Genomic DNA, 13,370 nt, shown 5'->3' on the forward strand with positions numbered 1-13,370 from the left:
TCCTTTGGACTATTAAAAAAACTACAGAATTGTTTCTTCTGCAACAATTTCAGTGACTCGCAGTTCCATTTCAAGTTTCTGTGTCACAGATATTTTTCAGGCACAGCATTCCAGTTTTCCAATGTCCCCACATTGAAAGATACAAGGCGGCCAGCAGCCGCAGGTGGACAGTGCTCCCCCTTCCACGCGAGTGGGGGCTCAGGTGTCCTGCCTCCATCCACAGGTAATTGCTTTAGAGTCATCCCCTAGTCCAAAGGTGTTCATCAAAAATCTTCCCCCAGGAGTTTAAAAAACTGTGCTGGGATGCACATAAAACTGTATGATTTTAACCATTTTTAAGTGTACAGTTTAGTAGTGTTCGGCACATTCACATTTGTATGCAACCAATCTTCAGAACGCTTCTCATTTCACAAAACCCAGACTCTGCCCCCATTACACAGCAGCTCTCCATCCCCCCCCAGCCAACCCTGCCAACACCATATCATTCTCTGTCTCTGTGGAGATGACTACTGCAGGTTCTCCGCATGAGTATAATGGTACAGTGTTTGTCTTCTTGTGACTGGCTATTTCATTCCACATAACGCCGTCAAGTTTCATGACTGTTGTAGCACATGTCAGCACTTCCTCCCATTTTAAGGCTGGATGGTATTCCATTGCGTGGATAGAACACATTGTGTTTATCCACTTCTCAGGCAACAGACACTTGGGTTGCTTCTACATTTTGGCTATTGTGAATAATGATGCTATGAACAGGGGGGTATAAATACTCTTTGAGGCATTGCTTTAAATTCTTTTGAGTATACAAAATCTGTCCTGATATAGTCCAGTCATTGTTAACATAATGAGAACAGTTTGTGTGACATTGATTGAACCTGGCAGCCAGGGAGCGTGGACAGGAATGCTTATGTGTAAACAATGACGACTTCACCGTACTAGTCAGTGGGGGCAGTTACAAGCCATTGAGTGAGCACGTGTACTGTGTGGCTGTTGTATTCAAAATGACTGAGTGAGTAAAGCAACGAACCTGTCTGCATCAGATTTTGCATGAAGCATGAACACCCCTCTGTAGGAAATATTTGGATGGTTCAGAAGGCTTTCAGGGATGTTGCAATAAGTACATTGCAAATACAAGTGTGGCACAAGTGCCTCAAAGATGGTCGAGAACCTGTTGAAAGTGATCCATGTTCTAGAAGGCCCTCAACAAGCAGAACACCTGAGAATTTTGAACGTGTACAGGCTGCAGTCAACACAGACTGACAGTTCGAGAACTAGAAGCTGATCTGGGGATTCCAAACACTACTGGCTTTTCCCAAAACTAAAATCACCTTTGAAAGGGAAGAGATTTCATACCATTAATGAGATTCAGGAAAATACTATGGGGCAGCTGATGGTGATTAGGAGAACTGTGTGAGGTCCCATGGTGCCTACTTTGAAGGGGACTGAGACAGCATTGTCCTATGCACTATGCTGCTGGTATCTTACACCTTCTTCAATAAATGTCTCTGGTTTTCACATTACATGGCTGGATACTTTCTGGTCAGACCTCTGGAATTTCTGTATTACAGGATTCTTCTATTTTTAACTTTTTTGAGGAGCCACCACAGTATTTTCCATAGTGCCTGCACCATTTCACATTCTCGCCAGTCAAGTACAAGGGTTCCACTTTCTTCACATCTCACCAAATGCTTGTTATTTTCCCTTTTTGTTGTTGTTTTGAATAGCCATCCTAAAGCGTATGAGGTGGTTTCTCCAGGATTTTTTACTGGAGCTGAGGAAGGAAGTCAGTCTCTCCTATGACAGAAGCAGTGGAGGTGGGACCCTAATTGTCATGTTTCTTGACATGTACAGGAAGACAGAGTACAAATTAATCCTACCCCTCTTCCCTCCAAAGTTTGGAACCCAGATGAAACGTAGTCACAGAAGCCCAATAAACACTGACAGGGATAATATCAGCACCAGTACTTTCCAAGGTGGACTGGAGCCAGTGACTGGAAGCCAAGTCCCGGCGAAGTTTCCCTTTACTCTTACCCCACCAGACAGAATCCAGTCTCCAGGCAACGGCGGGCCTGCCATGCCCAACTTGCGACAGAGACAGAGAAGACTCCAGTGAATTTACTACAGGAAAAGCGCCAGACCAGAAGGAAGACTGCCTGCTGCTTGGAGACAGGCAAGTTTTTCCCAAAAAGAACCAGAGGGAGGAGGTTGTGCCTGCATAATGACCATTTGCCCACCTCACCAACCAGAGCAAGGCACTTCACCATCCTGGGAGAGAGATGGGCATCTGAGAAGGAGAATGAAAGCTTGGTTCCCCAAAGCTTTGAGAGGGCAGATACTCATCTGTGTGGAATTAGGGTGATTGGTACATGAAGGGCAGGGAAGAGGTCTTTCCCCCGCCTCCCCAGTATTTCCATTTCCTAAGACACACAGGCTCCGCGCTGCACAAACTACAGCCGTTCTTCCCGGGGAAGGACGCTGAGTGCATGGGAGCAACCTGTGAGGCCACCCCCTGCCCCGTCGCCATTGCTCTGAATTCTCCCAAGCTCAGCCAGAGAGCCCTGAAGGCTCTGAAATGGGTCTCAATAGAACACTGAGCAAATTCACTTGAGGCTCCACAAACACCGTGGCCTGGAAATCCACTCCCCAATCTGTTTTCCATCATACCTTTGCCCAGGTAGGACATTCTGCAGAGATCGTTGGAGAAAACACAATGAACTCAAATGAAGGTATAAAACTACCCCAAATAATAAATGCCAGCAATATTAAAATGCCCTGATTTGAACTATATGAAATGCCTCACATTATTAAATTCTCAAGGAGGAATTAAAGTCTTAAAAAATAAATATCTCTTCTCTTGAAGGTTGAGCTCTAAAGAAATTATTTTCACCCCAGGTTCTTTTCAGTCCGTCAGAGGGGCCTCGTTCAGGGATGGGTGGCGGAGTCTGGCATTTCCTGCGGTTGTCTCCACTGCAGAGCAGTCTTGGCTTCAGCATCTGCAGGATGTCTGGAATCTATGACTTGGAAGCATAAACCCAACTGGGAGAAATCAGTCTCATGGGTTTCTGCGGCCATGGCACCCTCCCCTCGTGGGCAGAAGTCCCATGCTGGCAGAGGCCTGTGCGCTGCCACAGATGTTTTTCTTAGAAGCCACTTCTGCTCAAAACCATTAACTGCGGAGGTCCTGGCTGATCTGACAGACAGAAAGAAACTCTTTTCTTAAATATGTTACATATCAGGTGCATATGCATTTGTACGTGACTAATGTTAAACCATAAGGTCCAAGTTAGTCGCCACCTTGAACCTATGCACCCGATGTCTGTAATGATATTTAAGAAAAGAGTTTCTTTGTATCTCTCAGATCAGCTGTCCAGTTAGGGGAACCCACCCTGAGGAGGCGTTTCTGCCTGCCTGCAGGTGAGGCTTTCCCAGCTCTAGCAAGCACTTTCCACAGTGGGGCTCAGAAGTCGGTGAAGCTCATATATTAATAAGGCTGTTTTTAATTCCTCCTAGAGCTCCCCCTGAAGGAGGCCCACTCGTGCTCAAGTCACTGGCAAGCCTGTGAGGTGAAGAGAAGCAGGACCGAAGCAGTGTCACAAGTGGCGACCCATGTGGGGACAACGACCTGCCAGGCCCATGCTTCCCAACCCGTGGCCCGTGGCATCCACCTCTCCTTCCAGGGAGCTGGGGGTCGTGGAGACGTAAGCAGGTGGAGGGAGAGAGGTATCTTTTCATTGTGGAGAAGAATTCTGGGCTTAAAGCTGATAAACATGGAAAAACCCTAAGTGATTATAATCTCTCTGTAAGTCATGAAGATTTAACCCAAGTTAGTGGGATTTTCTTATATTTTCCTGTCCTGATTTAAAATAGGAAATACTTGAAACGCCCAGTAAAATCACAGACAATTGAGAGTCTTGGGCCTGAAGCTTTATTGTAACCTAAAGTTAGAGGTCTAAAATGTTAACCACTACCCCCACCCTCTCACCCTCTCACTCCCTCACCCTCTCACCCCCTCACCCCCTCACCCCCTCACCCCCAGTAAAAGATTCAGGGAAAATCTGTCCGTGAGAAAACACGGAAACTTTATCTTGTCAATTGCATTCAAAATCTAGGCGTTAAAGACTTGGACTTTATTCTAAAATGAGTGATTTCTGCAAAACGTTAGTTAATTGAAAAACTCTAATATTTAATCTTTTAAAAACAAAAATGAATGGAAAAGTCTACAAAACTTTTTGAGGCATTAGCCAATTTAAACTTACAGTTATTATTTAACTAAATTGGGGAAGACAGCAACTTTAGAAAATAATATAAGCGTAAGTGTTCGTAATGACCAGGAAACCAAGAAAAAGCTTCTTCCAGAGCCTCACATTTGCTGTTCCTGCCACTCAGTACAGAAACAGCCGGCAGGTCACTGGACTGGGCGCTTATACCAGGTGTGACTGACACATGGCCTGAGGAGAACACCTTGGACCCTCTACAGGTTTTCGAATCTTGGAATAAGGTATGAAAGTGTCTCCTGTCTGGAGAACGAGGTACTCCATTCTTAGGAAAGATTTGGGTGAAGTTTGACTTTGGTATCAAGAAAACAAAGCTGACTTTAGCGAATGGATTTTAGTGAATTTTTTTGTAAATAGAAATCTATTTGGCCTACAATGTACAAATTTAAAGTGTACAATATGTCAATTTAACACATTTATAGATCGTAATATGACTGCCATTATAGCGTTAATACCTTTACATATCACATACTTATTTGTGTTTAGTTGTTAAAATAATTAAGATCTAGTTTCTCAGCAATTTTTAAAAAGATTTTATCTATTTTTAGAGAGGGGAAGGGAGGGAGAAAGAGAAAAAGAGTTACACCGATGTGAGAGAGAAACAATCAATTGCCTCTCCTTTGCACGCACCCAGATAGAGGGCTTGTGCCCTGACCCTGAACCAGCAAGCTCTCACTTTCCAGGACGTTGCCGAAACAAGTGAGCCACACCAATCAGGGCTGGTCGCTCAGCAATTTTGGTAATTATCATATAACATTGTCTATATTCACTATGCCGTGCATTAATTAGATCTTTAGGACTTAATATTTACTACTTGTAAATTTGTACCCTTAAACATCTCTCCTATCCCTCACCCCCAGCTGACTTCAGAGTTTTCAGACCCTACTCAAATGTTATCATTTAGGATACTGATCTGGGCTTAACTGGTTTTAAGGTTTTGTGAAGTTTTTAAAAATTTTTTCCATTTTCTTTTTTTATTTTCTTCTTCAAATTTCAAGGACTTCTTATTCTAAGACATTAAATAAATCAGTTAATCCTCACTGGTCTCTCATGAACATTAATGATTATTTAATCCATAGGAGTTCTCCTTATCTGTGTGGTTGTTGTTGTTTTAACTCACACTGGTTTAAAATCAACAAACTGTCTGAAGAGAGTGTGGGCATGAGGTTGAGCCCTTCCGACCCCTGTTGTACATTATGTGCCTTGTGAGAGGCCCCCGTACTGAGGGGTCACCTTGTCACAGCTGTAAGTCACAAGACATTTCTCTCCTTGTTCTTTTTAACTGTTTGGCCCAATTATTTTTTAAAATTCTCCTATAGATGTGTCAATTTGAAAACGCAGGCTTTTAGTGTAATGAAAGGGTTTTTAAATAGGGACTCTACCATAAATTACCTTCAGACTACAAGGAATTAAAAAGCCCAGGAAAGCTGGGCTTTGGAAGTAATTCACAGATGGAGAACGACTTTCAGCCATAAAATAACAAAGCAAATGTCAGAAAAACTTGCACAGCAGTTTTGTCAGGGGTAAACCGAGCAAATAAATGTTGGGAGCACTCTGGTCAGTGTTTTCAAACCACAGGACATGACCTGCTAGTGGACTGGGAAACTTCGTGGGCTGCCAGCAGACTCTCTGCAAAGGAATGAAACAGGGCAGAACCTACAGTGAATCCCTAAAAGTATAGTCAGGATGGTTTGACGAAATTTTCCCTTTATGATACTTGCACACAAGGCAGGTGTGGGCCAAGGTGATTACCTTTCACTTTGCATAGAATATCATTTTTACTGTGGGCTGGGATTAAGAAAAAAGTTTAAACACATTATGTAGGAACACCTGAGGGGCACAAGCCTTGGAGAGGAAGTCACATACTGAAGCTCAATTTTGCTCAGGTGTTAGGACAGATACATTTGGAAAATTAAATGGACACAGGACATATGCAATGACAGATTATGCATTTGCCTTTTTCTAAGTTTTCTGTGATAAAGAAGGATTCAGGAAATTATTAATCATCCATAAAAACATACTTATTTTAAAGAAATCAAATGGCCTAGAAGTAAATGAGTAGAACACGAACAGCCCCTTTCCTTCCTCCTCCCACAACCCGCGGGCCTTCCCCAGAGGAATCTGTCTGTCAGCCGCCTGCTGTGCCCCATCACAGGCTGTTTCCCAGGTGCACACAAAGACACAGGTGTGCTGTGTGTGTGTGAATAGGCTTTTAACTGCACACATGTGAACAGGAGTGTGCGATAGTATCGTGCAACTTGTTTTCCATATCGCTGTGTCTTACAAGTATTTTCATATCCACGCCAAAGAGCAACCATTCTGTCTGCAGCGGAGCATTGCGTGGCGCAGCCTGGTTTGTGCCGACTCAACAGCGTCTGCGCTCATGGTGTTTCTAACGTTCATCATTTCAGAAAATGCCTCACTAGACATCCTTTTATCTCAGTGTACGTTCTTACGTCTGAACCTATGTTCTCTTAGGACACAGGTGTGAATACTTCCTTGGGGTTGGTGCCTAGAATCAGAGTTGTCAAACCAGAGGCTAAGCATTTCAAAAATACTGACGTACACTGCCAACCTGTCCCCGAGAAGAGCTCTGTCTCCTTAGAAACACTTCCTTCCACAGTGGCAGCCTCAGCTCCTCACCGTTCTCTCCAGCACAAGCGACAATCAACCCCTTACTATCTGCCATTTCAGGGGGTTGAAAAATTGTATCTCATTTTCATTTTCCTGATTCCTTATGGAGTTAAATGTTTTTATGTGTGTTGTTTATAGTTCTTCCTTTTCATAAAAATATTTTATATCCTTTGTTTATCTTTTGTTTGGTTTGTAGGTGCGTTTTATATTAAGAATCTTTTCTCTTTATATTTAATTTGTGCAGAGATTACATTTTTTTTAATGCTGTCGAATCTATCAGTCTTTTTTTCATGGATTTATAAAATTGGTTTTAGAGATAAACATTGCTTTGTTGTTCCACTTATTTATGCATTGATTGGTTGATTCTTATATGTGCCTTGACCATGGATCGAACCCACAACCTTGGCATATGGGGATGATGCTCTAACCAACTGAGTAACCCAGGCAGGGCCTTCTTCATGGAAATTGGGTTTTGTATCTTCCTTAGAAAGGCCTTTCTCACTTGACATTTGTTACATTTTTTATTTTTTCTGGTTGTTTTTACATTTCCATGTTTAATTCATTAGGATTTTATTTTTTGTCCATAGTATGAAAGAAGAAAATGTTTTTCAAATAGTCAATAGTCTCATCATGGTTCAATCCTTCCCTACTTACTTGTAATGCCATTTTTCAAACATTAAATTCCTATATACACACACATTGCTCTGTTCTGTGCTTTTAATCTATTGATTTTTCCTGTGTCCATACCACACTATTTCATTTACCCTGGCTCCATGGATTGCTTTGATATCTATTCAAAAGGTATTTTATGCTCTGTGTCTCCCAGTTACATTTTATAACCAGGTTGTTATAGCCATTGAGAAAACAATGCTGTGATTGTATGAAATTGCTTTGAATTTCTAATTTGGTAGAACCGACATATTTACGTTGGGTCTTCTGCTCTCCTTTTTGTGTGGGCCTTCTTCCATACCCTTCAGTATAGACGCTTTTTATTCATATAGGCCTTACATTTCTTGCTGATCTTGTTTCTGGATGAATAGGATCTTTTCCTCCATCAATGTGTTCATTGGTTATTGCTGATATATACGAAAGCCTTTGACATTTGTGTTGTACCTGCCTCCTTACTAGTCTTCCTCATTCATGGTAACAGTATGCCAGTCCATCAACATGAGTTTCTTTTCTGTCCAAAATACTTTATTACAAACAATAACAGTCTTGTCTTACTTTCCACTCTGTATACTTTTTCATACTATTTTTGCTTTCTTTCTGAGTTAGCAAGAGCACATCAAAATTTTTGCCAAATTTGCTGTAAATTTCAGGCAGGTATATTTGGCCAAGCTGCAGAAGTTCAGCTAAGGAAGCTTCCTTCTATTTCTAGGTTGTTACGGGTGCTAGAGGATGTTTGATTTGTCAAACGCCTTTTCAGCATTGAAGATGGTATGAAATTCTTTCATTGGTTAATTGAATGAGCTCTAGAGACTTTGCACGTCTGTTGAGTGAAGCCGCCCTACAGTGTTCTTTGGGTTATATTTGCACTGTTTGGGTATAAGGAGTATGCTAACCACATGGTTGGAACTAGGAAGCTCTATGTCTTTTTTCTATCCTCTGGAACAGTTTACAAATAAATGTGTCCCTGGAAGTTTTGTCTAATGATATTTGTCTTTTTTAAAGAAGTTCTCATACCAGGTTTTCATTTTCTCCTAAGATGTTTGGTCTACTTACAATTTCTACCTCTTGTCAATTTTTAGGATCTATATTTCTGGCAGTCCTCAGGACTCCATCTAGTTTTTCAGATTTACTGGAATGAAGTTAAACACTTATATTGGGAGTAAATTATAAATTGTATTCCTGTGTAACTTTAAAAGTCTCTGTTCATAGGTATCTTTCTAAAAATTACTTTCCTCTTTTTATTCTATTTTTAATTTTTTTCAATTACAGTTTACACTCAGTATTATTTTGTATTAGTGTCAGGTGTGCAGAATAGTGGCTAGACAATCACATACTTTACCAAGTGTTTCCCCCTGGTATTTCCAGTACCCATCTGGCACCATACATAGTTATTACAATATTATTGACTACATATTCCCTATGCTGTACTAAAATTATTCTTAATGCTGAGTACATATTTTGTTAATTACTTATTACAATTTTTCTTTCTCCTATTTTCTGAAAATTTATCAGTTTTCATTTAAAAATCTTTTAGTTTTATTGGTCAAATTTGTTTGCTATTTTAATTTCTGCTTTAATTTTTTAAATTCCTCACTTCCACTTTCTTTTGGTTTATATATATATTTTTAGCTTCTCAAGTTAATTTTTTCACCTATTTTCAGTTTTCTTCCTGAAAAATAAATAAAAATCTAGGAACTTTCCTCTAACACCTGATTTGGCAGAATTCCCCAGGTTCTGAGAAGTAACTTTTGTTAATTCTAAAGAATCTGTAATTTGATTTCACCTATGAATTATTTAAAATACAATTAAATTCCAGTGTAGAGGCCCTTTATTAGTTTTATTACATTATGCAGAGAACATGATCTATATAATGTTTTTCCATCTGAATCATTTTAATAAGTGCTCCATACATTTTCCAAAAGAGTTTATATTAATGATGGATACAAAATATATTAGATATCCTCCCTATCTTGAATTTTTGATGGGAAGAGGAGGGGCCTGAACTTTTTGTTTTAAAATTATTAGATATTAAAAGTGGCTTTTTTTTGCAGGAGGGGTCTACAATTCCATGAATTTTAACATATGTGTTTATGTTACTCCTACTCCAACACAGTTCATCACTGAAGAACTCCCTTTCACCCCCTCTTTGTTATCAAATCCCCTCCCTCCCCAGCAGCTGGCAACCATCAGTGTCCTCTCTGTCACTGTAGTTGTGTTCCCTTGATGATGTCATATAGACGGAGTCACAGTGTATGTGAGCTTTTGAGATTGCCTAAAGATGTAACCTTTTGGCTTTTCACTTAGCATATGACTTTGAGATTCATCCAAGTTGTTACATGTATTAATAATTTATTCCTTTTTATTGCTGAGTGACATTCCATCAAGTGGAAGCACTGTTATTTATTGGCTCACCTGTCGGAAGGCATTTTGGTGTTATGAGTAGAACTGGTATAAACATCCAGGCACAGGCATTTGTGTCAACGCGAGTTTCTCTCTGTCCAGGGCAAATACCCAGCAGTGAGACTGCTGGGTCACATGCTGTGTTTAATGTTCAAAGGCACCGCAATCTGAGAATTTTCATTGCTTTGCATCCTCACCTGTACTTGCTCCTGTATTTTAAAATTTTAGCTATTCTACAAAGTGCCTAGTGGTAGATCCGCTGACTTTTGAAGAGATATATCAAAATTTCTCTCATAACTGGCTTGCTCATTTTTCCTTGTACTTCTAAGTTTTTGTTCTATAAATTTTGAAACTGAGTTTTCATGTTGCAGATAAGTTTTTAAAAAATCTTTCTACAGAACTCTACTTCTTATCAACCAAAAAAACATTTTCTTTTTCAGTCCCATTTCGTGGTTTTCATCTTGGGTTCTATTTAATCTATCGAATCTTAAGTTAACATAGCCACATCTATTTTTGTTAGCATCTGCCTGGTATACTTCTGTTTTCTTTTTTTTTTTTTTGCAAACAGCACATAGCTGGATTTTGTTTTTACTCAAGCTTAAGGAATTCCAGAATCTAACCTGACAGTTGCTGTGAGAAAAGCATTTGGTCTTGCTGCCTCCTGTTCTTTTCTATGTAGCTTTCTCATTGCCTGCCTTTCCTTGGATTTTTAAACCCCCTCATCATCCCCATCCTTGTAGTTTGACATATACTTGGTTCTCTCTCTCCTTCTCTCGGCACATAGGACATCTGCACTTCCTTGCTCTGTTGAACTCAGGCGTGGCCATGTGACCTTCTTGGCCAGTAAAATATGAACCAAAGTGGTATGGATTACATGTGCCCAAAACTTGAAGTCAGTGTGTGCTGCATCACACTCTTCCTCCCCCCACCCCCCTTGGAATTGCCACCAGCAATGTTCCACACTAGGTGGAAAGTGATGAGGAACAGGGCCCTCGCCAGTCTGTCAGAGGCACAAAGAGGGCACAGACGCAAATAAATCTGTTAAAACCTAAGGTTTGGGGCTTGTTCCTGCAGCATCACTGATTTATTGATATACCTTTAAGTTTACATATATTTTAACATATCTACCAACCACTAAACATTACATCCTTTTAGAGTACGAAAAATCCTAAACATGCTTTCTATATATCCTGCCTTACCATCTACTTGTTAAAACTTAGAATCTTAGTTCGCTTTATTTTCACATATGCATTAATATTTATTTAGACTATTTCTGATTATAGTCATCTCTGGTTATTATAAAGGGAAGGCACATGACATCACGCTTCTTGGATTAAAAAATCTTTTTTCATAGATTCATTGTTCAGTTTGGTTTTTTTTTAAATTTTTTTATTGACTATGCTGTTACAGTTGTTCTATTCCCCCTTTCATTCTCCTCCACCCTACCCCCCCATCCCCACCATTACCCCCCCTTTAGTTTATGACCATGTGTCTCAAGTCCTTTAGATTCTATATTTCCAATGCTATTCTTGCCCCCCCATCTATTTTCTATCTACTGTCTATGCTACTTATTTTCTGTACCTTCTCCCCCCTTCTCCTCCTCCCACTCCCCTGTTGCTAACCCTCCTTGAGATCTTCATTTCTATGTTTCCACTCCTGATCTAGCTGTCCTCTTAGTTTGCTTTCGTTTTAGGTGTGGTTGTTAATAACTGTGAGTTTGTTGTCCTTTCACTGTTCATGTTTCTTTAACTTCTTTTTCTTAGAAAAGTCCCTTTAACATTTCATATAATAAGGGCTTGGTGATGATGAACTCCTTGAATTTGATCTTATCTGAGAAGCACTTTATCTGTCCTTCCATTCTAAATGAAAGTTTTGCTGGTTATTCCTAGACAAAGTTTTCTTCTAGTCGCTGGGAAGTCTAATACTGAATCTGTGTTGTCTCGTTAACGCACATTTGTGCACTTAGCACACGGCAATCACTGTGCTCTTCTAGAATTCCCGGTTTCCTAACTTGACTCTCACCCCTTTGCAGTGCACATGAAGGGGATCCCCTTACAAATCTTCCAACTCATTAGTTTAAGCTTCAATTGAATCAATTCTGCTATTTAGTCCGACCTCTATTTTATTTTAGTCATATTTTTAATTTCCGGAAACTCTATTTCTCTTGTGTAGCACCCTTTCTTTATGGACATAATATCCTTATGAATCTCTGAAGACCTTGATTGTATTTTTAAATTTCTTGGTTCCAGTAACTACTTTCTTTGAACAAGTTAATTAATACTTTAATTTGATGTCTCCTTTTGTTACTGGTTTCCCCCAATTTTGATGATTCTTGGCTGTCCATGTTTATAGATGACGGCCTAAGACCAAACTCTGAAGTGTTTTTCCCTGGCCAAATGAGAGAGTTCTGGTTCATTTTCAATGAACACAAATTGTAATTACAGGCACCTCTGTTGATTACAAAGGAACCACAGCCAGAGTGTGTGTGTGGGTAGCTTATTTTCAGTCTCTCCTTCAGTCATTTTGAAGACTGCCCTTTTTGTTTCCCGTGTCCAAACTCCCACTTCAGAGAGCTGCTCTCTTAGCCTGTGGCAAACTCCAGATTTAGTGCTTCAAGGCTGTGGACAGGCTCAACTGTTCCACTCTTTGATTAACTGACCCTTCAATAATCTGCTTTTTATCTTCTAAAAATTCTACATTGTTCATTTTCTGGTTTCCCAACTATTATTTTTGTTTTAATATTTCTCCAATCATTTAGCGTCTTCATTATTTCCTCTAATTGGTTTCATCCTTTCAACCTATAAAATTTAAGCTCCTCTGATTCTAAAAACCTTTTTAGCTGTTTCCTCATCCCATCCAAACTGTTTCACAGAGTAGCTTGTACCCACTGTCCTCACCCGCACCTCAGGCAGTCCTGTCCCCTCAACTTCCCACAATCAGCCTGGCCTCCTCTGCCATGACCTCACTGAATGGCGCTCCCCAGGGACCCGGCTGCCAAAATCCTCCCATTTCCTGCAGTGTGGCACTGTCTACTTCCTCCTTCTGGAAGCTCTACCACCCTCCTCAGAATCCTGTCTCTGCTTATCAGTCACTTAGTCCCCACAGCTCTGTAATCTCACCCGCTTTCATGATTTTAACTATGTAAAACGTTTACATGATTTTAATCATGTAAATTTTTATTTGAATAAAACATTTTGAAAGCAAGGGGCTTCACACGCATGTTATCTACATGATTTCCTGAATTCTGTAGGTGCTTTAAAACTCGACATGTCCAAACAATAACTCTCCTCCTCCATATAATTCCTCATCCCGTCTCCAACCTCGGTAGTACCATCTAACCTTAGTGACGCAAAGGGGAGGCCAGCCTCCGCCTTCCTTCTGCCTCACCTCCCATAG

This window comes from Artibeus jamaicensis, unplaced genomic scaffold (genome assembly GCF_021234435.1).
Source record: "Artibeus jamaicensis isolate MK-2021 breed Jamaican fruit bat unplaced genomic scaffold, CSHL_Jam_final scaffold_1964, whole genome shotgun sequence".
Taxonomy (NCBI): Eukaryota; Metazoa; Chordata; class Mammalia; order Chiroptera; family Phyllostomidae; genus Artibeus; species Artibeus jamaicensis.